This window comes from Drosophila ananassae, unplaced genomic scaffold, assembly GCF_017639315.1.
Source record: "Drosophila ananassae strain 14024-0371.13 unplaced genomic scaffold, ASM1763931v2 tig00000159, whole genome shotgun sequence".
Classification (NCBI taxonomy): Eukaryota; Metazoa; Arthropoda; class Insecta; order Diptera; family Drosophilidae; genus Drosophila; species Drosophila ananassae.
The window spans coordinates 169,612-190,588 of NW_025319135.1; the positions used below are offsets into that span (position 1 = coordinate 169,612).

General features: G+C 37.6%; 1 non-coding gene across 1 annotated transcript; it reads right to left on the bottom strand.

Annotated features, from left to right (window-relative positions):
* Window positions 1-1,888: 1,888 nt before the first annotated feature.
* On the bottom strand, window positions 1,889-2,067 carry LOC123258320. Its single transcript, XR_006508021.1, has one exon. It is a non-coding gene; the product is annotated as a 5.8S ribosomal RNA (ribosomal RNA).
* Between the last annotated feature and the right edge of the window lie 18,910 nt (window positions 2,068-20,977).

Here is a 20,977-nt window from a genome sequence, read left to right on the forward strand (position 1 = left end):
CCACAACCGTCGCGAGCAACTCTTTTTTTTTTTGAATATATGTATATATTGTTTTTATTATGAAATGTGTCACTGTCACTGTTTTTGTTTCTTTTTTATTTAATTATATTAACTACAGTCCACCCCGGGGGCGCCAAAATGTTAACTGAGATTAGTTTATCTCGTCGCGAAAAACAGAAAGACAAAAAAAAGGTGGCTGTAAATTTAAAATAAGCAACTACTAAAATTCCGTGCACTCGCTTCAACTTTATAAATTCGACTATATTTTTACCAAAAGAACTTAAGCCTAGCTTATCTATTGCGGCGAAGCGGGGCGAATTCACGAGAGAGCGCAAGTGAGCTTTTCTTGCGCTCCCGCTCCGCCCTATACTTACTTACATATACTTGACTTCAATAAAATTCAAACTTAATGTTCTACATTAATTTTACAACTTCCTTACTTTTGCTCTTAGGGGGCTTAATTGGGATGAAAATCTTTAGCTCCCCTCTTATCGTAGTAGACTTTTACTAATCAACTTACCATTATTAACAAACCGTAGAACGAGTTTGGGTCACCATCTTTCGGGTCACAGCATATCTGCTCAAGGTACGTTCCAGTTAGAGGCATAAATAATATAAATATTATTATACATAACTATATAGAACGCCCCGGGATTGTGTTAATTAGCTATAAAATAGTTAAAAAACTAATCCCATTATTAGTCAAGTTAATTACGCTATTAGGTTTATATCCCAATAACTTGCACATATGTTAGACTCCTTGGTCCGTGTTTCAAGACGGGTCCCGAAGGTATCCTGAATCTTTCGCATTGTTAATCATACAAGTGCTTATAATAAACACAAAAATCAATGATAATTATGCCATTATATAATTCCGAAAAATTAACGCACTGTATTCTTATTAGTCTATCAACACTTTATCAAATTAATGACATTTATTCTATGTTAAAATGCAAGCATAATAATTTGAATAAACTATAAGCCATATTTTATGATAAATTTAATATGTTAATAGATTACAATGTCCTTATATGGAAAAAATGCACATTATTTGTATAATATTGTTTAAATATTATAACTTTAATGATGAATTTTCCATAACGGATATTCAGGTTCATCGGGCTTAACCTCTAAGCAGTTTCACGTACTATTTAACTCTCTATTCAGAGTTCTTTTCAACTTTCCCTCACGGTACTTGTTTACTATCGGTCTCATGGTTATATTTAGTTTTAGATGGAGTTTACCACCCACTTAGTGCTGCACTATCAAGCAACACGACTCTTTGGAAACATCATCTAGTAATCATTAACGTTATACGGGCCTGGCACCCTCTATGGGTAAATGGCCTCATTTAAGAAGGACTTAAATCGTTAATTTCTCATACTAGAATATTGACGCTCCATACACTGCATCTCACATTTGCCATATAGACAAAGTGACTTAGTGCTGAACTGATTTCTTTTCGCTCGCCGCTACTAAGAAAATCCTTGTTAGTTTCTTTTCCTCCCCTAATTAATATGCTTAAATTCAGGGGGTAGTCCCATATGAGTTGAGGTTGTATAAAGCAATAATATTATTTACAATATCTTTATTTTATGAAGAACAATATATTAGATGTATTTTCAATTTTCGCATCTTTAAATAAGAGACAATTCCAGATGAAAAATATTTCATATTTTTTATGCTAGACATTTCTCAGTATTATTTGAATTGAAAAAAGAAAGAATTGTATATCTTCATTTTTCACATACAAATTTTTGTTATTATGTGAGATAATTGCTTTTAATTTTTATATTATGAATATATAAAATATATCCAATAATATACCATATGCATACTATAATGTTTAAAAAACAAAATAGTAAACAACTTTATTAGCATAGTCTTACAACCCTCAACCATATGTAGTCCAAGCAGCACTTCAAAATTAATTAAAGTACATAACAGCATGGACTGCGATATGCGTTCAAAATGTCGATGTTCATGTGTCCTGCAGTTCACACGATGACGCACAGTTTGCTGCGTTCTTCATCGACCCATGAGCCGAGTGATCCACCGCTTAGAGTTTTATAAATATATATAATATATACAATTCGTCATTTATATTTTTATTGAAAGAAATTAAAAATACACCATTTAACTGGCATATATCAATTCCTTCAATAAATTTATTTTTATACCTAAAATAATTGTTGCGAAATGTCTTAGTTTTATATAATCAATATAAATAGTTTTATATTGTTGAATATTATATAAAGCATTAACCTGAATATCAGGTACAACAATGTATATTTTAGGTGTTGCATTTATCAATGTATGCGCATAATTTAATATGAACAATACATTCCGCAACGCATGTGTATTACGAGCCATATACACACAAATTACATTTATTTTAAGACGATATCTCATTTCAAGACAATATTTTGTCTATATTATATATTTCATGTTTATATTCATTTATTTTTGAAGACGACAATTCGACTATAATTCATATATATATTTTTATACCCTTGCAGAGGGTATTATAATTTTGGTCAAAAGTGTGCAACGCAGTGAAGGAGACATCTCCGACCCTCTCCGTCTGTCTGTTTCTACGCAAACTAGTCTCTCAGTTTTAAAGCTATCAAGTTGAAACTTTGCACACCCTTCTTTCCTTTGCAGGCAGTATATAAGTCGGAACGGCCGTGATCGGTCGACTATATCCTATAGTTGCCATATAACTGATTGATCGGAAATGCCATAACTTCATTGTTTTTCAAGTTAGAAGGATGGGCCTTTCTATGCATTCTAATTTGGGAAAAATATATAATATTATAATATAAAACTTCCTCTCTTTATCTTAAAGCGGACGGACGTTTTTGTTTGTGAGCACTACGTTTTTGTAAAATTTGTAATAAGCTTTCTATAAACAATCGGTGTTTATTTTTTTACATATATAAAAACAAATTGCAATATTCATTTATTTTTGAAGAGCAATATTCATTTCAACAAATTGCAAATTAATTTATTTTTGAATTTCTTAGATCCGAGTCGCTTCGCGTGTGCAGTGATATATTTGGAGGTAAAATAAAAATTTGTTTAATTTTCCTTCCAAACATAGCCCTGCTCTGCTTCTTCATCTCCTACGGTGCTGTTGCTATTCTTTTGCTTCTACTCTCGCTCAATAGAGATTCTTATCTCTATTTCTTTGAATCTTACTAACTTGCACTAACTGCTCTCTTTAATCTCCCCCTTTCGTTTCCTTGGTACAGTGGTTCAAGGTTCCTCAATAAAAACATCAAATAATATTATTAAATTAATTATTAATTTTTTTAATAATTTTTAATAAATTAATTATTTAATTTTTAATAATTTTTAATAATTTTTAATAAATTTAATAAATTAATTATTTAATTTTTAATAAATTAAATTTTTAATAATTATGGATTTTAAATTGGTCTGTGCGTTAAAGTCTTGTAATAAGACAATCTCGTCTTCCCAGCCTACCATCCATTGCTGGCTCTGTGAAAACGTTTTACACGCTAAGTGTGCTGGGTTCACGGCCTCAGTTTCGGATGCAATCTCACGTAGGTCTGGTCTCCACTTTTGCTGTGACGGTTGTCGTGCTGTTCAGGACAAAATGAGATCGTCCATGAGGCAGACATGAGGTTCATGAGGTTTCAAGGAGTTGATTAGTGGTTTTCGTAAAATCAATGACCAACTCTGTGCGCTCGATACACAGTTTAGTAGTCTTCAACTACTAAATGAGTCTCCGAAGCGTAAGAAATCCGCTTTTAGTGATGTGCTTGGGTCGAATAATCTTCAGCCTGCTCAGCCGACAACTATGCAGCCGCTTATATCTCTGGCCACCCCAAGGGCCGGACCTGGGAAAAATTCGGCTGTACAGTTAGTTATTCAAGATTCTTAGTAGCTCGGTCCAATTTCACCGTGCATTACGCAGAATGTTATAGGAGTTATATGCGCCGCTGCCAGAATATCAGTTTACTCAGGATCCGAAGCAGTTTTATATCTTTGTAAGCACTAAGCGTTAACATGTATCTTTTCCCCCACTGCTAACGTTTGAGCGAATCTCTTATGCGAACACTGATCAGGCAAAGGCCTATCTCTTTGCACAGTTTTTTGAAACTACGTATTCACCTAGCAGCAGTTCTGCTCAGCCTTACACTTATAATATCCAATCAGCCAACCCTATTTTTTTCCCATCTTTTGATCAAAGGGGTGTGTTCGGATCTTCTTAAGGTCAAGCCCGTGTATTCGCCAACCCCTGATGGAGTACCAGGATGTGTTCTGAAGAACTGCGCCAAGGCTCTGTGCAAACCGCTCCTTAACTATTTAATCTATCCCTGGAAACTTCGATCTTTCCTCTTATGTGGAAGGAATCTTTCATTATTCCGCTGCATAAAAAAGGGAAAAAATCCGACGCTGCAAATTATAGAGGCATCCCTAAATTGTCAGCAATTCCAAAGCTTTTTGAAAAACTTAGCACTCGAGGAGTGCACTCCTCATTTGCAACACCTATATAGTTCAATAATAACTCCGTGCCAGCATGGCTTCCTGAAGAGCCGATCAACCACTACCAACTTATTGGATCTAACATCTTTTATTCCGGATTGGTTTACAAACAATCGTTATTTACACTGATTTCAGTAAAGCATTTGACTCTGTTAACCATTCGCTTCTTATAAGTAAACTCAGTCTTTTGGGATTCCAAACTGATTTTCTTATCTGGATTTCAAGCTACTTATCTGGGAGAACCCAAACTGTCCTTTTTAAAGCTGTTACCTCGCGTTTAGTCCGCGTCACATCTGGGGTGCCCCAAGGAAGCCATTTTGGACCCCTACTTTTTACACTGCTGAATTCACTTGTACTTATGTACGCTGATGACGTTAAGCTATGTCTTCAGTATAAATTCACCAGCGCCCAGTCTAGACTTCGATTTTGATAAACTTCCAAATTGGTGTTAAGCAAATAACCTAAAGCTTAATGGATCGAAATGTAAATTCATTTCTTTTTGCCGAGTCCTCACCAGACTATGTACTTTTTCAATGGGAACGCCTTAGAACGATTAACTCAGGTTAATGATCTAGGTATCCTATTAGATTTGAGAATAAATTTACCGACCATATATATACCATGGTTAACAAAGCTGTGGGTGTGCTTGGTTTTATTAAAATATGGTCAAAAGAATTTGAAGAAAAGAAAGAACCCGTACATAACAAAAACGTTGTATACATCACTGGTCCGTCCGATTTCTGAGTATGGATCGTGTGTCTGGAGTCCTCAATACGGAGTACACCAAGATCATATTGAATCTGTACAAAAAAAAACTTCCTTACTTTCGCTCTTAGGGAACTTAATTGGGATGCAAATCTTTACCTTGCCTCTTATCGTAGTAGACTTTTACTAATCAACTTCTCCATCATTAACAAACCGTAGAACGATGCTGGATGTCATGTTTCTATATAATCTTATTTATGGAAATATAGACAGCCAGCATTTACTAAGACGCCTAAATTTTAAAATTTCTATTAGAAGGACCAGAAACTTTCGTCCTCTACTCCTCAGCCATTGTAGTTCGACATATGCGCAACACGATCCGTTCAGGGTATTATGTTCGGACTACAATGGTCTCTACCACACCTTGTCACATTGCTCTACTAACAATCTGAAATCGCTTATATTAACCGCCTTATCTGTGCAACACTCTTCCTCGTGATATCTTTCTCCTAATCCTCGCTTATCTATCTCGGATCTATTCCCGCGATTCGAGCCGTATGTTATGCGGCAGCGTCCCTCGGTCGGTTGCACGGGAGGTGGTCTGTACGTATGCAGTGGGAACCGCGTAAAAAATAAAAAAAAAATATTCTTGTTCGGCATGTGACTGATTTTTTTTTTTGTTTTTCTTGCACATGCCGAACAAGAATATTTTCTTTTTTTGCAATTTTGTTCACCTATGTATATAGCATATTTTCGTCACTAAAATTGATATCAGATATTTTGGGTTTCGCATGCAGGTTCGTCACCGGTACTTTACCTCGTCAAGAGGTTTTAATATATGATATCAGTTGTTTTTTTGTATATATTGATCTTAAATGATTTAAAATAGAACGTATTAAATATAGAATAGAAAATGGAATATACATATATGGAAGTAACCTCTGGACAGGCGATTCACACAGTTAGCAATACTTTAATTGTAAGGACAACACCAAAACTCTTTTTCGTTTAGCTCTATAGATTTTGACATTCAAGAAGGTGGAATAATTAAAAACCTTTCCAAAGACGTAAACAATTTTTCGATAGCTTCAGTGGCTCTGAAGTTATACGTATTTTTAATTTACAAAGGTTTCGGAATTTGGTTAGTTTAAAAATTTTTATTAAAAACTTGCCCACAAATGCTAACTTCAAGTGGAGCCGAAGTTAATATACCCTTGCAGTTAAGCAGAAGCTTATATTATTATTATATATATCGGATCGTATATAGTTTTCCGATCCTTATGAGAATTTCACCATCAACAAAATTTCTAGCTTCAAAAACCACAAAGTTAAGCCAATTATCCTAATAAAATTTTGCAAATCGGATAAGAATGCCCAAAATGCAATCTGTACTAAGTCCCATTCTTCTAACTTATAAAAAAAAACAAAGGTATGGCATATCCGATCAATCATATAATAAACATGTATTATATCTAAAATAAATGCGCAAAGATAAAAAAATAAATCGTTCGTTCATCCGCAAGTATTTATTGTTTTAAAGATGTGTGAAAAATTTTATTTAGATCCGAGCATTACTTTTTGAGTTACGTTACGCACCTACTTGAAAAAGTTGTTTAGAGAAAAACGCTTTTAAAGTTTTAAAAGCAATTAAAGTATATGGATAGAAAGAAACTAAAAAATCGCTATCTCTGCATATGCAGGTTCGTCACCGGTACTTTACCTGTCCACACATGTTATATTTGACCAACATATCTTGTGTACAAAATTTCATAAGGATCGGCCGACTATATCCTATAGCTGTCATAGAACGATCGAAATTTGCATAACTTTGGTGTTTTTTAAGTTAGAAAGATGGGATTGGGTACAGATTACTTTTTGGGAAAAACAATCTGATCTGCCAATTTTCATAAGGATCGGCCGACTATATACGATCCGCTATATATCTAATAATATAAGGTGCGTGGCGCCACCTAGCGGACTGCGACTGAACTGCAAGGGTATTTAAACTTCGGCTCCGCCCGAAGTTTGCTTTCCTTTCTTGTTTTATTAGAAATTTTGTTGATGGTGAAATTCTCATAAGGATCGGAAAACTATATAGGATCCGATACATATAATAATAATATAAGCTTCTGCTTATATTATTATTACTGATCTAAGCAGACTGATATAAGCAGAAGCTTATATTATTATTACTGCAAGGGTATAATAACTTTGGCTCCGCTTGAAGTTAGCTTTCCTTTCTTGTTTTTTTTTATAATTTATTATATAGTGGAACGTATAACTTCAGAGCTACTGTAGCTATCGAAAAATTCTTTACGTCTTTGGAAAGGTTTTTAATTATTCCACCTTCTTGAATGTCAAAATCTATAGAGTTAAAAAAAAAAGAGACTCTTGACAGGTAAAGTACCGGTGACGAACCTGCATGCGAAACGCAAAATATCTTTTAGAACAAGAATATTTTTTATATGCAATTTTGTACACCTATATAGCATATTTTCGTCACTAAAATTGATATCAGATATTTTGGGTTTCGCATGCAGGTTCGTCACCGGTACTTTACCTGTCAAGAGGTTTTTTATATAATTTTTTAATAAAGTCGATGCCTATTATTCCATCGCATGGAATTGGGAAATGTGAATTTAGGATATGAAAATCGTGTGGAATTATATATTTAGTTGTCTGTATCTCTATAGAAACTAAAACTTTGGATTTGGTTATTTCTTGACTTATGTCTATGATGTAATCATCTTGAATGTTTTGGAAGTTATCCGAAGTTTCTTTTAAAATGGAAATATCTGCACCTGTGTCTATTAAAAAGACAAGTTATTTTCCAGTAGCTACATTAAAAAATGAAACGAATATATTTTGGCTGAGATTAATGGCGTGAGCTCTGACTTCTTCTGACTTTTTTTGTTGTTGTAGTTATTGTGATTACCACGAAAACTACCTCTATAATTTCCACGTCCACGATTTGAGCCGCGCTGTGGATAATTCTTGTAATATAGGACTGTGTTTGACTGTCCAGTTGCTTCAGTGCAACTATTGACAAATTTGGAAACGGCATCGCTCATGATACTAAAAGTGCCAGCTTGCATGATAAGTTTTACCTTATCGATTGTGCAATTTTTAGTCATCGCTTTGACTGCATGCTGCGTGGAATAACTTCTGGCTAGCTCTAAAGGTAAACCATCTGCTATATATGCGCCTTCTAAGGCTTTCGTCATCTGCTCAATTTCTTGTGTATATTGGTTGGCAGTTTTATTGCGCTGCTGTAGGTTCATTAGCTTCGCTGATAATACTTCAACAGTTTGACGTTGCCTCTTAGTCTGGAAATCACTTTAGTTGTTTCATTACCGATTAGATTTCTGGCGACACCTTTTAGCTTTGTTTTCACTATGGATACCGCTAATTCTTCGTGCTCGCCTTTCATTGTTTCTATTATTTGTAAAGCATTAATGAAACTTGTTTTAATTTTTAGCCTTACCATCAAGAACTGGTATAAGCTTGGATGCTGTATTAATAAAATCGATATTTGATTGTGCCATTGTGATAGAGTTACTTATTTTGTTTTCTATTACACTGGAAGTATCTGAATCTGTTGAATTGTCCAGATCAGTGTATATCGCCGGAATAGTAAGATTATTCAAATCTTCATCTTCTATTTTGAGGTTTACTTTGGGAAGCTCTTCTGACTCCGATTCGTTCGTTTCTGTTGACTCCGGGTCAGGTGCATTGTCAACTGCTATTGGATTGTTTAGAACGGTTGGTACCGATACTTCTAAACTGAACTTTTGTTTAACAAATATTAAATTAGATCGTAGTCGTATCGATACCTGTGACCAATGATCTTGATTTAATCTTTCCCTGTGATCATGTATTAGCAATCGTCATTAAAGCACTCTACTAATATTTCAACATGCTTCCTAATCGTGTTCTTTTGGATAGGTATATTCTGAGTTAGTGATTTGTACGATCGTTCACATTTACATTTACGTGTGTTTACATTTATGTGTAATCATTGTTGTTTGTGCTGTTTTTTTTTTTAATAATTATTTTTTTTATCTGTATGTATCATATATATAAACCTCTTGACGAGGTAAAGTACCGGTGACGAACCTGCATGCGAAACCCAAAATATCTGATATCAATTTTAGTGATGAAAATATGCTATATACATAGGTGTACAAAATTGCATATAAAAAATATTCTTGTTCGGCACGTGACTGAATTTTTTTGTGTTTTTCTCGCACGTTCCGAACAAGAATATTTTTTATATGCAATTTTGTACACCTATATATTGTTTTGTAGTTGTGGGAAACCAAATTGTTTTAACAAATTAACAGATGAGAGGCCTATCCTTATGAGAGTTCCACTGTATAATAAATTATAAACAAAAAAACAAGAAAGGAAAGCTAACTTCAAGCGGAGCCGAAGTTGATATACCCTTGCAGTTAAGCAGAAGCTTATATTATTATTATATATATCGGATCGTATATAGTTTTCCGATCCTTATGAGAATTTCACCATCAACAAAATTTCTAGCTTCAAAAACAACAAAGTTAAGCCAATTATCCTAATAAAATTTTGCAAATCGGATAAGAATGCCCAAAATGCAATCTGTACTAAGTCCCATTCTTCTAACTTATAAAAAAAAAACAAAGTTATGGCATATCCGATCAATCATATAATAAACATGTATTGTATCTAAAATAAATGGGCAAAGATAAAAAAGTAAAAAAACTGGAAATTACGTTTTTCCAGTTTTTCTAGTTAAACCAATTGTTGAATGTACCAATTTATTTGGGTGTGCGATATAAAATAATAAATATTAGAAAAGTATTGGCGGAGTTGGTTTGCCTGGTTTTTTTTTATCTTTTAATCCATAATTTAAGCCAAAAAACGGTGGGGGCTGTAATTTAAGTAAATCAGAGTTTTGTTTATATGCATTTATATGCTACTGGTCTACTGGTGGCGGTCTACTGGGGTCTACTGGTGGTCCGTTTCACGGGAGCAACACTCGAAATAGACTGGTATGCCACGGGATCTCTTCGTGGTCCGTTTCTCGGGAGCAACACTCGAAGTAGTTAGGTAATGCGGGGTCTACTTGTGGTCCGTTTCACGGGAGCAACACTTGAAGTAGATTGATATGCCGCGGATTCTACTTGTGGCCCGTTTACACTGGAGCCACGCGAAGTAGATAGGTTTTAGAGAGTCCTACTTTGTGAATCGTTTTACACAGGATCACATGAAGTAGGTCAATTTTAAGTGCCGTAGTTTCAACACTGAGTAACAAGACTATTGACTCTGATCTCGCAACTGTCTTTATTTTAGAAGAACAACTCTTATATAAGATGCTAAATTATACATACTTAAATCTAAGGAAGGTCAATGTTATGGACGTGCTAAAACTAATTTTAATGCCAGGGTCACCCACCTCTTAGTCTGCTGACTCAGATTGTTTGTTCATGTACTGCTTGTACATGCATTTCGCATTAGCCTGCTGGTTTTTGCTTGCTTCGGTCAGTCGGTTATTCTTCCTGATACTAGCGCTACTAGTGCTGGGTTATTAGGTTGGATATTGTTTTGTGCTTATTGCTAATAGGTTAGTGGGTCTGTATATAGCAACATGCTGATGCATATTGATTGGATCAAATTACTAAGTGTGCATATAGGGTAGTAGGTCTTGGCACTACGTGCCAACACATCCGAAACTGAGGCCGTCACGTAGTGACGCCATCCAATCTCACGTAGGTCTGGTCTCCACTTTTGCTGTGACGGTTGTCGTGCTGTTCAGGACGAAATGAGATCGTTCATGAGGCAGACTAAAAGTGGATTCAAGGAGTTGATTAGTGGTTTTCGTAAAATCAATGACCAACTCTGTGCGCTCGATACAGTTAGTAGTCTTCAACTACTAAATGATTGTCCAAAGCGTAAGAAATCCGCTTTTAGTGATGTGCTTGTGGCGAATAATCTTCAGCCTGCTCAGCCGACAACTATGCAGCCGCTTATATCTTTGGCCAACCCAAGGGCCGGACCTGAGAAAAATTCGGCTTCCGAATATCTCAGAATTAATGAGCAATTGTCCGATGTGTCCTCTGTGGCATCGCTTCAAGTGATCCCAGACCCAATAATTCAAACTCCCGTAACAGTCACCAAACAGGGTAATCAACCGTCCGGACCCCCGGTACGTACTGATGCCGCAGTATTAGTTACGGCGGCACCAAAACACTTGCAGGTGATCCCACCATCGAAACACATTTTTGTTTCCCGGCTTGCCCCTGATACTTCTGAGATTGATATCTCGGCTTACATTAAAGCCAAAACAAAAGTCGACATAAAGGTGGTAGACATTACAAAATTTAAATATTCATACACCAGGCACACGTCATCTTTCAAAATACGTGTGCCCTTGCAGATGTTCAAGACGATTTTTTCCGCCAGCTTTTGGCCAGAGAATATTTTCGTCCAAGAACATCAGCCAATAAGGTTGCTTAAAATAATACGTTATCTAACAGTTTCATTTAACTGAACATAGACTACATGGTCCTAATAATTAGCGCTGGATTGGAAGGTCGTTGCGGTGTAACCGGGAACTGCTAGAAATTCGGGTCGGGGCTCTCGCGACATGATTTGGATGTACTGATAGCCTGTTGTAGTACTTTGTTGTAATTTGTGCTATCTCTTCTCTGACGAGTTCTGAGAATTTTTGACTGTGTTTTTATATTATATCCATTAGCATTATATCCACATTGCTGTTACTGGCATTCCCCCACAACTGAGAGCCATACATCCAGATTCACTTCATTTCTACCGGAATCACTGTGTTGTTTAGAATAAGTGGGGGGGCAGTCTTGCCTATTATGTGTGAATGTTACGTGTATGCATTTTTGTTCGTTAACTTTGATTCGCCAGTCGGATAGCCATTTCTCCACTGCCACCAGGTGTTTAGCAAGTTGCGCCGTTGCTTGCTTGGGGCATCTCGATCGGCTTAGGATCGCTGTGTCATCAGCAAAAGTGGATGGACATGGCAGCATTACATCTAACTGAGAATTTCCTGTTGTAAAGGTATGACTTCAGAAGTTTATGAGTGTTGGTTGGGAGCATTTCTGTTATTTTGTGCATTAAACCTTGTAGCCATATTCTGCCGAAAGCTTGTGATACGTCCAGAAATATCGCAGTGCAGTACTCCCTTTGTTCGAATGCATTTATGATTTCAGAAGTTATGCGCTTGACTTGCTCGATGGTTTCATGATTTTCTTGAAAACCGAATTGATGAGTCGGGATTTTGTTGCGTGTTCTGAGATGTAGGGTAATGTGTACCAAGAGGCATTTTTCGAACAGTTTTGAGAGACACGTTAGTAAACTAATTGGTCTATATGATGAAGCAATTGTGCGGTCTTTGCCAGGTTTTGGTATCATTAAGATTATCGACTTTTTCCATCTCTCTGGGAAGTGTCCATATTTCGTTATTGCATTGAAGAGTTGGCCAATAGCTCGAACTGCGCAGAGAAGAATTTGGATAATCATTTTTGGTGATATTAGGTCGCATCCTGAAGATTTTTTTGGGTTGAGTTGCTCATTTATGATTTTGAGCAACTCGTGTGGTCTGAATACAATTGGATCATACGTAGATGTGTCGATACCTGATGTTGCTGACAGTGAGATCCCGTTTGATGCTGTGTTGCGCTGAAATACATTTTGAAGATGTTCTGCAAATCTCTCGGCTCCTTCTCCGTCGCTGCGCGCCCAGTTGCCTGTGGATGTCCTAATTGTTATTGCAGATTGGTACGTTGAGTGATGAGTGTGCTCTCCAAAGTGGGAACTTGGAGCTCGTTGGGGTTAACTGCTCTATGAAATATTTTTGGGACCTTTCTTCTTCTTGACGGAGTGCAGCTGTGAGTCTTCGTGTAGCATCTTTAAACCTTTGTTTTCCAGATGGTGATCTGTTGGATTGCCAGTCTCGCCGTGAGCGTCGCTTTGCTTGAACAAGCTGTTCAATTTCAACGTTCATGTATCTTGATTGTACGCGGTTTCTTGCGTTTGTGGGGTTGACATGCGAGCTGATGCGACCAATACGGATTCATGGGCGTTGGTGGATACGTTGATATCAGCTTCGTCATTCAAACGTGGATTGAACTCGATGTGCAAATTTACTTTTTTTTTGTACTTGAGCCAGTTGGTTTTATTCGTTGTTACTCTGAATGGTTTATCTACCGCAACTGGATGAAGATTTAGTTGGAGGAGTACAGACTAGTGGTCAGACAATAGATCTGGTAAGGAATTGGCTCTTATCAGGTTGCGTGGAATGTTTTTTGTGACTGCAAAGTCTATTAAGTCTGGCAATTTTCTGGGATCTGTTGGCCGATATGTAGGTGACGCACAGTCTAGCTTGTTGCTTGGTTTTATTATTGCGTTTTACAACTGCCTTCCCTTTGGAGTCACCAGTCGAGATCCCCAGTTCGTATGCTTGGCATTAAAGTCTCCTGCTGCTATAAATTGTTCGCTCAGAGAGTTGAAGTATTCCATGAATTGGGATTCGGATATTGTAAACCGAGGAGGACAGTATACGGCGGCAAGCTTTAGGGAACGGTGGTCCAACTGTACCTCTATAGATGTGGCTTGCATGTAGTTAGTGGCGAAACTATTGTGGAAGCAGTGCATTTTCTAATCACAATCCCGGTGCGAAGTGGAGCCATTGATTACTTTGTCTGGTTTTGAGCAACAAGCAGCTCAATCAAAACGTTCTGGTTTCGCACAAGATCTTGTATAGTTGTCTGCATGAATGACATGAAATCCATCATACTTTGTATGATAAGATAACATATCATTGCTTCAAATTTGTTCGTAGACTGTTCTTCTGGTTGGTGAGGGGAAACTGATGATCGTGGCTTGGTGGGGGCGGTGCTTTTCAGCTTTTCATTATAAGCTGAAGGTTTCACGGCTGTAGGGGGGAAGATATCACGCGTTGATTTCATAGGTGTAATGGGTGAGAGAGCAGTTGTCACTCTTTGGTGTGTACGACATTTCAGTTCCTTGTAGACTGGACAGCCCCTGTAGTTAGCCGTATGGTTGCCTCCATAGTTTCCACACTTTTTGCTGCTGGGATCCTCTTTGTTTTTTTGGTTTGTGACTCCCATTTGTGGGAGTCATGAAGTTCTCCACAAACAACTCATACTGGACGGAGCGTGCAGTAAGTCCTTGTGTAAGGCCGTATTCCTGACAATTATTACACTGCACCGGTCCATTTCTCTTATGCGGCTCTTCTACGGTTATTCTGCGGTGAAGTAGGAACTGGAGAGTAAAAATTGGGTGCACTTCATTTTTTTTCAGAGGCTTGGATTTGGTTTCGGTTTCAAGTTTAACATTAAAACCTTTTTCCTTTAGTGCGCTTGTAACTTCGGCTGGTGTTACTTCCGGTTCAATACCTTTAAGTACTACTTTACTGCTTTTTAATTAGTACGTATAGAAGTTTTTATTGTTGTCGATTAAATACTTCGACAAAATTTTGTAATTTACTTCCGTATTAGTGGAATTATGTGGAAATCGTCTGGTCGGATTACATTTAGTATTGAGCTTACGAGAGCATTAGAACTTTTCTCTCTAATGTAAATCGGCGGCGGGTTGGACTTTTTATTGTCCCCTACGATGTGTTCAGGGGGTATTTCATAGGATTTATCTGCCAAAATAGCAAATCTGTTTTCTTCTATGAGCTTCTCTGATGTGGATTGTTTTGAGGTGCCGCGAGTTATTTTGGCAGATTTAGCAAGCCTAGAGTTCTGCAGGCTGAGCTTACGTTTAATTTGTATGTACCGATCCAGGCCAGTCTGTACGGCCGAACGTTGTTTAGAGGAGAGCGCGCTGATGTAAGGTGCAGCATTATTTGCTTGCACAGCCGATTTCGTTTGCAGTAGATGGTATTGCGCGGGCAGTCGATACTATTGTAGTTGTTGTAGAAGTAGCCGTTGCAGTTGCTAGTGACGTCACTGTACTGGTGACCGTGGCTAAGCAGGTTGTCATGAGGGAGGGGTATGAGCTTTTGTCCAACAAGAGCGCTGGAGAGCAAGAGCGCGCCCTGCCTAGCCTTGTTGGATTAAGTTCATTACTCGGGCTTGGAGTTATTGATCGCAATTGGGTAGTTCTTGTTGGGTAGTTTTTGTTGACACGATTAAGTGGTATGCGTTGTTTCGTTGCAGAGAGAGCCGACGGTCGTCTTCACTCATGGCTTAATGTTTTGGATTTTCTTCTTGTTTATTTACACAAAATGTACGAAGTTCATCGCACTAAGCGTCTTTTTGCCCACTGTGTGTTGATGTTTATAGCTTGCACTTCTTTTATTTAAATTACTTGTAAGAAGATAGGAAAAAAAAGAAAAAATAAACACTTCTGCACTCGCCGACGATCCGATTCCTTCTTCTTGAAATTAAACTTGAAATTAAACTTATATAGTTATGAGTTTGCTCCTGATATCCAACGAATGTATCGCTGTATTGATAAACACCAGGATGATGCTCAATTTTGACGAATCTTTTAGAGAAATGGTTAAAACGAAAATTGCCGAGTACAGCCTAAACACTGTCACTTTTGGCACTGCATTAGCACTGTATAAAGCCATACTCGCGTTCTGTTAAGTTGCTCTGGACGAACAACACCGATTCCCATTAGCAAACTGGTAAAAAAAACTATTCCTCTTCCCCTGCATATTCCCCTTCTCTTAGGGTGTGCCGTTGCGCAGGGCGCAGGGCGTCGTTGTAACATTTTCTGTGGGCGGCTTATGTCTTCTTGATGCGATCGTGGGTCCGCCCAGTTTCGCCCTGGTGTTCTGCGCTTGCGTTGCTGCAGTCGATGGGTTCACTGAATAGGCGATGGCCCCCGAGGTACGTTCAGTAGTACCGGGTAATTGATACGGTTTCGTGGCGAACCTTGGTCTGGCGCAGAGATCACCCTAAAAACGCATAGATCAGACCTAGTATGGGCATACAATGGCGAGCCAGATCATCCACCAAGAGCCAGGAAAAACTCGGATACTCGGACAGGCTCTCGGCTCATATTGTAAAAGTCAATCTCTATCAAATCAAAAAAGACCGTACCCATATGGAACACATTATCAAACATTGAACAATATTATAAATAGATTAGAGCATTTGAACAGAGATCAGAAATACGATTTAGATCAGAAGTTGCCGACCTAGGCGAAAATCTTCCATACGCTACAAGGGTGGATGGGGGATCAACAGAGCTTCAACAGAGTGTCCTGTTTACTCGAAATTTGATCAGTTTCAAATAATCATTGGAAAATGAATTATTTCGTCCTTTAAAATCCGCGTAAACTTCTCCAGTGTGGATCGTTCCAAAAAAACTAGATGCCTCTTGCCTCAGGAGGAAAAAAATATCTGATGGTCGTTGACTACCGTAAACTTTAAATGGTCAGTACTGCAGATCGATTCCCGAACTTAACGAAGTTCTAGGGTATTGGGAAACAAAATGCTCTTCTCCGTTTTTGACCTTTAAAGTGGATTACCAAATCCCACTAAAAACTTTTGACATTGAATACACACCTTTTTCTGTCAACAATGTTAAATATGAGTTTACTAGATTGCCATTTTATCTAAAAAAAATGGTTCTAATTTGGTCATTAGTAAAAATAGCCATTCTCATGCAAAAAATGTAAACACTATATTCAAACCTCTATAAAAAGCCAGCTTGAAATTTCCGTTCGACAAATGTGAGTTTTACAAAACAAAAGTCGAATTCCTCGGCTTCGTGTTTTCAGACAAAGGTATTGAGATTAACCCAAACAAGGTGTTAATCCTTGCCATGTCCCGTTTCATTAAAAGATCTTATAGCCTTTCTAGGAATGGCAAGATATTAAAGACGGTATATAAGGGATTTCGCCAAGTTGGCTGTTAAGTTATTCATATTTTTTAATAGCGGCCAAATAAATAGACAATTTTACGGTTCAATTTCATTCAATTTCAATGTTTTTATTTGAGGGTTTAATCTAGCCAACAAGCTCGCCGCCGCTCAAATCAGTGGCAAAAATATAAGAAAAAGAAAGCTTAGCAATAGAAACTCAGAAAAATGCATTTGTTTATCATTACGTTGGTCAGGGGGCGAGGCGGGGAACCCACACAAATGCAAGATGAGCTAGGGTGCATCAGCTCTAAAAAAAAATTCCTAAAGCGCATGCGCTACAAGTACCAGTAAAGCGCACGCGAAAGGGGGAGAAATAAACAAAAAAAAAACTGCAAAACTGCCGCTGCTCCTCAGTTTGAGAATATATAAATTGTTTTTAAATATCTTCCCCTCTGGCTAAGGATGAACAGGATCACCTCCTGAGTCGATATCGGAAATGGCATAACCTTGCTAGTTGTAAAGATGCTTGGGGGTGTTTCCAAAATTTTTTGTAGAAAACTGATTTAGTGGTGTAACTTTCATAAGGATCAACTATATACGATCCGATACTGCACCTAAATGCAAGGGTATATCAACTTCGGCTCCGCCCGAAGTTAGCTTTCCTTTCTTGTTTTTTTTATTAAAATTTAAAACTAATTTTTTTTTTGTTTACTAAAATAATTTTTTAATTTCTACTGCGTGTGGGAGATATTAAAAAAATAAATAAAAAACAAATCGAAAAATCTTGCTCCATAGGTGAGTTACTAATTTAATCCAACAAAAGTTGGATTTCCCGAAGGCAGAGTGAACTTGAATGTATCGCTGTATTGATAAACTCCGGGATGATGCTTAATTTTGACGAATTTTTTAGAGAAATGGTTAAAACGAAATTGCCGAGTACAGCCTAAACACTGCCACTTTTTGCACTGCACTAGCACCGTTTAAAGCCATACTCGCGTTCTGTTAAGTTGCTCTGGACGAATAACACCGATTCCCATTAGCAAACTGGTCAAAAAACTATTCCTCTTCACCTTCATATTCCCCTTCTCCTAGGGTGTGTCGTTGCGCAGGGCGGCGTATGTCTTCTTGAAGCGAGCGTGGGTCCGCCCAGTTTCGGTGTTCTGGTGTTCTGCGATTGCGATGCTGCAGTCGATGGGTTCACTTAATAGGCGATGGCCCCCGAGGGTGCGTTCAGTAGTGCCTTATTGATACGGGTTCGTGGCGAACCGGGCGAAAATCTTCCATACGCTTCAAGGGTGGATGGGGGGATGACGAAATCAGAGCTCCTGTTTACTCGAAACTTGATCAGTTTCAAATAATCATTGGAAAATGAATTATTCGCGTAAAATTCTCCAGTGTGATTCGTTCTAAAAAAACTATATGCCTCTTGCCTCAGGAGAAAAAAAATATCAGATGGTCATTGACTACCGTAAACTTAATATGGTCAGTACTGCAGATCGATTCCTGAACTTAACGAAGTTCTAGGGTATTGGGAAGCAACATGCTCTTCTTCGTTCTTGACCTTTAAAGTCGATTTCACCAAATCCCACTAAAAACTTTTGATAATGTTAAATATGAGTTTACCAGATTGCCATTTGGTCTAAAACAAAAGTTTTAATTTGGTCTTTAGTACAGATAGCCATTCTCACACAAAAAACACTATCTTTAAAACTCTATAAAAAGAGTTTTACACAACAAAAGTCGAATTCCTCGGCTTCGTGTTTTCGGACAAAGGTATTGAGATTAACCCAAACAAGGCATCAGCTCTACAAAAAAGCTCCCTAAAGTGCAGGCGAACGGGGGAGAAATAAACAAAAACAGAACTGCCGATAAACCCGCCGCTGCTCCTCAGTTTTAGAATATATAAATTATTTTAAATAGCTTCGCCTTTGGCTCTTTGGTTTAACATCCTTCCCCCGTTGAAGGCTGGATCTTTAACAGAATCCTTAAGAGGCAGCAGATACAACCTTGTCACAGTAGGTTTAGTCTTTCCAACTTCTGTCGTACCGTTATCACGCCCAGGAACCAGCTCCAGTATCCTGGCCAGGGGCCACTTCATTGGGGGTAGATTCTCATCCTTTGTACAATTAGAATTAAAAAAGTTTTCTGGTGTCATCCGGTTGATCCGGTGTCTTTATTTAAATGAAATATGGTTTTCTTACACTAAGGCTTGCTAGCTGTCGGCGCAGCGGCAGAGCAGCCGTTTTATATATTTTATATATAAGTAAAGTTACAGTATGTAGAAACGGGCAGAGAGTTATGCCTCCATATATGTATATATGTGGTCAGCGTGGGAACCATGCTGACTCATTTCTAAATGGTGAATGCAATTGCATATCATATTACGTATGCATTTGAAATGTGTTTTGGGCATTTGGCACGCTGTCGCTGAGTATATTGTTAAGTACAAAGTGTTGCCGCTCAATATATACATATGTTGTGTAATAAGAACTCATGTGTGCATACACCACATCTCCCTCCTTTTGAAAAATAACGCAATTTCATGGAGTTATTTTAATTCTTATTATCTATAACATTTTTTTAAAAAAAGATAATATATATATATATATATATACATACATATATATATATTTTTTTTTTAAATTTTATTATATTTAATTTTTATAAATGTTTTTTTAATTTGCACTTAATAACGACAAAGAAAATTAAATGAATTAAAAATATTTATGTATTAAAGATATTTATATATATTTATATGCTATTATCTATGTATGGCCATACTAAACATGGTTATGAAATAAAATGTTTTAGTCTATCCTTATGAACTATCTGTTTCTTGTTTTGCTCGTTAAGTATTATAATATTATTTCTATCTCCTATTTCCGTTATATTTATAATCTAACTTATGACCTGTTTCATTTCTTAGTAAAACTTTATCTCCTATTGTTGGGACACTACCAGGTCCCTAGAGCCTTCCACGTAAATCAAGCCGACTTTTCTGAACGAAGCGCTGAAATCTTTATTTAAATGTTAAGAAAATTATAAAATAGAAGCTTTTCTTGCTTACACTTGTGGGTTGCGGTGGAATAAATGCAAAGGTTATTTGCGGATACTTACTCTCCACTACTCTCCACTACTAGCGCCGCGAAAATTCGTTCCATTATCTGATAGCATTTTAATAGGTACCCCTCGCCGAGCAGTAGACGTTCCAGCCTACTGAAGCGTAGCGGATTTGGCATAATAGAGGCAATAGGTGACGGGTCCGTCCGCACCACATCGGCGTGATTTCCGATTTGTGCCGGTCATCTTGACTCGTTCTGCAAGAATTCGGCACCTGTAAACCACCTTATCGAGCTGGTCATTTCACAGTTTTTTGTCCATTTGGTTCCGAAGGTATCCAGCGCCAATCGATTATCTCCGATCCATCCAGGATTTCTCCGACTCGTAGGGCCACGAACTGAGGAAACTTACGAACGTCCGACTTTATCCAAAATAGAATATCTTGAGCGTGCCTCCAAAAGGTGCGTCTTTCAATCCTGATTGATAGTTCTGCCAGAAACTTTGAAAGTCGCAGAACCAAAATGGCTGCCATCAATTCCATTCTTGGCACCGATATGGGTTTCAAAGCATCTAATTTTGCCGCCGCGTTCAACCCGCAAGTATGCTACCGCAGCATAGGCATCCAAGCTCGCGTCAACAAATATGTGCAGTTGGACATTTTCAGCAGCTTTTAAGCCATACATGTATCGTCGGATACGCAAATTACTCAGCTTGGACAACGACGATTGCCAAGCCCGCCAGTCATTCTCATCCGAGTCTTTAATTGGGTCATCCCAGCTCACACAGGATGTCCAAATGTTCTGAAGGATTATTTTGGCACGAATGTTAAAGAATCCGAGTAGTC